The sequence below is a fragment of the Balaenoptera ricei genome, chromosome 8, assembly GCF_028023285.1.
Source record: "Balaenoptera ricei isolate mBalRic1 chromosome 8, mBalRic1.hap2, whole genome shotgun sequence".
Lineage (NCBI taxonomy): Eukaryota > Metazoa > Chordata > Mammalia > Artiodactyla > Balaenopteridae > Balaenoptera > Balaenoptera ricei.
In genome coordinates this window covers 4,623,469-4,628,150 of record NC_082646.1, presented here as the reverse complement: position 1 = coordinate 4,628,150, position 4,682 = coordinate 4,623,469, and the positions used below count along the sequence as shown (strand labels likewise).

At 38.7% G+C, this 4,682-nt stretch overlaps 1 protein-coding gene across 3 annotated transcripts in view; it reads right to left on the bottom strand.

Moving 5' to 3' along the window:
- The window catches only part of ARHGAP32 (Rho GTPase activating protein 32), a 275,222-nt gene that overhangs the window by 253,554 nt on the left and 16,986 nt on the right, over positions 1-4,682 (bottom strand). The gene's annotated exons all lie outside the window — the stretch shown is intronic.

Sequence of the window (4,682 nt, the reverse complement as noted above, 5' to 3'; positions counted from 1 at the left end):
GCTACATCTCTGCCTCCAGAGGAGCTGGTCTCCAGGATAACAAACATCTGGAGGCCATGCTCATCTTAGGCAATTTAAACAGGCCTAACAAGAGTCTGAAAAACTTCTGGCAGCAAATTGTTATATTTCCGGCTTCCCTCGCGGCGCAGTGGTTAAGAATCCTCCTGCCAATGCCAGGAACACGGGTTCGAGCCCTGGTCTGGGAAGATCCCACATGCTGCAGAGCAACTAAGCCCTTGCGCCACAACTACTGAGCCTGCGCTCTAGAGCCCGCGAGCCATGACTACTGAGCCCGCGTGCCACAACTACTGAAGCCCACGCGCCTAGAGTCCGTGCTCCGCAACAAGAGAAGACACCGCAATGAGAGGCCCGTGCACCACAATGAAGAGTAGCCCTCGCTCGCCGGAACGAGAGAAAACCCGCACGCAGAAATGAAGACCCAACACAGCCAGAAATAAATAAAATAAAATAAATACATTTATTTTTAAAAATTGTTATATTTCATAACAGTAGCTGATAAATCAAGACTCAAGGCTAAACCTCCTAAGTAACTTTCCATAAGAGTGTGAAAAACAAAATTCTCCAAGTAGCAATAAGTTAAGAATTTATGTTAAACTTCTGGTAAATCAGGATTTTAATATATAAAGACATAAAGACATACATAATACATAAAGACATTTAGAAGAGTTATCATAACTACCATACTCATTTTTCCCACCTTAACTCTTACCACTCACAGAGACAAAGCTCCTCCTAAAGTCAGAGACTCAATCCCAATGGCCCCGGTTAAGCAGTATGACCACATATATCATAACCTATAAACCAAACCATGGTGCTGACCACTGATCAGAAAGAGAACTACCCAAAAGTGTACAAAAAAAATACACAAATGCATTACTGATAGGAAAGAGGAACTACCTCAAAGCACATGCACTACTCAATGGTGAATCAGTGCATTAGTTTCAAATACAAACTTCCTGCTTTATTAATCATGGGTGAGAGATATGCAACAACATACGCCAGAGGCAGCTTTTCACCAAAATGGTAATACTAGTATTGATTCCTTAGTCTTTCCAAGGACAACAGACTTGAAATAAAACCTTGTTACCTGAGCCCAGTTTGAACACTGGCTAATGCAACCAAGACTCAAACGCCGAGCTACTCTATATTTGTAAAAGAGATACTGCATTTATGGTATTCTCATATTGAGAGATATTACTAGATTTTTATTAATCACCTTGGGATAAAGGAAAAAAAACACTACTGCAAATGCCATTATTCCTACTTTCTCACACAAAAAAATAACACTTTTCCTGTGGATTTATTAACGCACTCATTCATTTGCCAAATATTTATAGGTTTCACTGACTGAATAATGCCCAACCTTTAAACAATGTAAAAAAGAAAGCTAAGGAATTAGTGTGACCCGGATACAGAAGGACTTTTCAACCAGAAGAGCTGCAGGATAGCTTTTACGAAGAAGATAACAAGAACTGCAGAGGAAGAAACCACAAGCATCTACCAGATTAGTCAATGCATAAAACAGCAGTAATTAACACTGCCATTTTTGTAAGTGGAGACAATATTTTTATAGAGACTATCACTTTGGGATATGAATATCTAATTAGATTTAGCTGTGTGGACATGAGATTCCTCTGGGACTAATAAGAATTTCTTCCAATTAAGCTTTTTGTTTTTTGGGTTTGTGCTTTTTTGTTTTTCTGGAGGAGGGTCACTCAACAATTCCATAGAAAGCAAGGGAAAAGCACATCCCAAGTCTACTGGCAGCTTTTCCCATCCTCAAACAATTCCTTGTTCAGACGCACAGCCACAGAAGTTCAAAGGTCACTGGCGTCTTTGTACTCAGTTCCATGGTAGTTACAAACAAACTTTTGTCCCCATTCCTTCAATGACATGGGCTGCAACAACTACACTGACTGAAATTTTACATCTGAGGCCTACATGTGCATTACTTAACTGAAGGGCCATAGTATTTCATTTATGCTTCAGCCATAAATTATTAAATCTCTTTTGTGAAATAAAATAATTTATTTACCTGGGCACAAATGAATGTTGATTCTAGCCAAACACAAAGAACATCACTGACAGTAATGGTCTTACAATTTCTTGTCATAATTATCATACTTCCTATAACATGATTTAGTAAAGTTTTTGTTAAAGACTTTTTCAGGGTTTTTCTCATCCTTGTTGCCTTTCTCTATTTTAAATCATACCCACATGATAAAAAGTAAAGAAATTTATTATGGGCTTTTATACAGAGTTGTAAATCTAAAAGTTCTTTCTTAAAATGTGACAATAAATACATCTAAATAAGAAATCTCAAAGTTATAAAATTTATTTTAAAATAAAAGAGTCTAAAGAATATGTTTGAAAAATAGTATAAATACAGTAATATAATTTAGAATACAAGTAATTTTACCTTTATGCATATACTTTAACAACTCTTTAAGCATAGAAGTCAAACATTTAATTGTTAAAACTGTCCATTTAAGCCAATTTTTAAATAAATTCCTACTACTTTCATGTGCTAACAGCAACCTCCAAAATCTATTCTCATACAATACTTTTATTATAGCTGAATAATTAATCAAAACATAATTACCCAAAAAATTAACCAGTAAGTAATCCAAAAAGGAATTACATAAGCATCTTTGAAAAAAAAAAAAAGTTTTAGCAGCAGAGCTGCTAAATGAACACAAATCAACTGAAGCATGATGCTGGAAGGACTCTGCCAGTACAAAGATAAGAGGCAGTTTCCTCCACAAAGAAAACTTTCCAGAACTGTTTCTAACTAAGGCAAACACTCTGGAAGGCTGAAAAGACTTCTGAAAACTTACTGAGCCTCCAACAGTGTGCTAAACACCATACTCCTCAGAGCAAATGGGTCCAAGATCACAATGTTTTTAATGTTAAGGAGCATGCAATGGAAAGGAATACAGCTGAAAGAAGCAAAAAGAATGAACTGCATATACCAAAGATCACAGAAATTCAGCAATATTGCTGAAATGGAGTATAAGGTGGCTCTGGACAGGGCTAAACAAAGGAAGAGGGTCTAAAGTGAAGGAAAAGTTATTCCAGATCTTGTTGCATGAACTTCAGTAACTCAGAAATACTTCTAAACCACTAGGGCCTGTATCAGCTCATTTAACCAAGCATTTCTTTTTTTCTACTTCTACTGAAGTCCTTAATCCTAAACACTAAGAATATCATAATATTTTTCATATCACTAATCTAGCTAAGACTAAGCTAAAGGATTTTCTAAACCTCTTCTCCTGTTTCAGACCTTCCCTTTCTACCTTCCAAGAGGTTAGCCTATAAACAGATCAGCTCCAGTTACGTGAACTCAGTTCTCCATATGCTGAAGCCCAGGCCCCTGTTTTGATTAGACAGTAATGCTAAAAGAAAGAAAACCAGTAAAAACCAAGCATTTTTTTCTGTTTCCACCTCTTCCTATGCTAAGCGAGCAGGTAATGAGGAATTCACCAAATAGTTTTCAAGACATACTCTTAAGCAAATAAATGTATGAGAACTGCTTCCTACGAGGAGCAAAGAGCTGATAAGCAACTTGTTCTGTTTATCGAAGTAACAGACTCTAAACATGTCTAGGAATCTAAAATGATTCCTAGAATATTAATGGTGCAAAGAAAAAAAGGGCAAACTGATCATATTAGAATCTTATTTAGCAGGAAATCAATATGCTACTAGCAATGATATATAGAAATTCCTGGGCTTCCCTGGTGGCGCAGTGGTTGAGGGTCTGCCTGCCAATGCAGGGGACACGGGTTCGAGCCCTGGTCTGGGAGGATCCTGCGTGCCGCAGAGCAACTAGGCCCGTGAGCCACAACTGCTGAGCGCGTCTGGAGCCTGTGCTCCGCAACAAGAGAGGCCGCGATAGTGAGAGGCCCACGCACCGCGATGAAGAGTGGCCCCCGCTCGCCACGGCTGGGGAGAGCCCTCGCACAGAAACAGGGACCCAACACAGCCAAAAATAAATAAATAAATAAATAAGTAAAATTTAAAAAAAAAAAAAAAAAGAAATTCCTATAGAAAAAAATATTCAAATTCTGGTGATTTTTATAACTAAACGTATTGATGTTTATGGCTAGCCATTGCCGTATCACCATATGATAAGTGAAGATGGAGCTTCATATAAACAGGGAAATGGGGACTTTCCTAGTGGTGCAGTGGTTAAGAATCCGCCTTCCAATGCAGGGGACACGGGTTCGAGCCCTGGTCCGGGAAGATCCCACATGCCACGGAGCAGCTAAGCCCGTGAGCCACAACTACTCAGCCTGCACTCTAGAGCCTGTGAGCCACAACTACTGAGCCCATGAGCCACAACTACTGAAGCCCGCACGCCTAGAGCCCGTGCTCCACAACAAGAGAAGCCACCGCAATGAGAAGCGCGCGCACCGCAACGAAGAGCAGCCCCCGCTCACCACAACTAGAGAAAGCCCGCATGCAGCAACGAAGACCCAACACAGCCAAAAATAAATAAATAAATATTTATTTACTTAAAAAAGAAACAGGGAAAAGTCTGCCTTTCACACACAAATTAAGAGAAAATATGGAAATCTAACAAAATGTTCACAAATAATATTTACTTATGACAGAATAAATTGAGCATGCCACAAAAACTAAATAGAATTAAAACATACCTT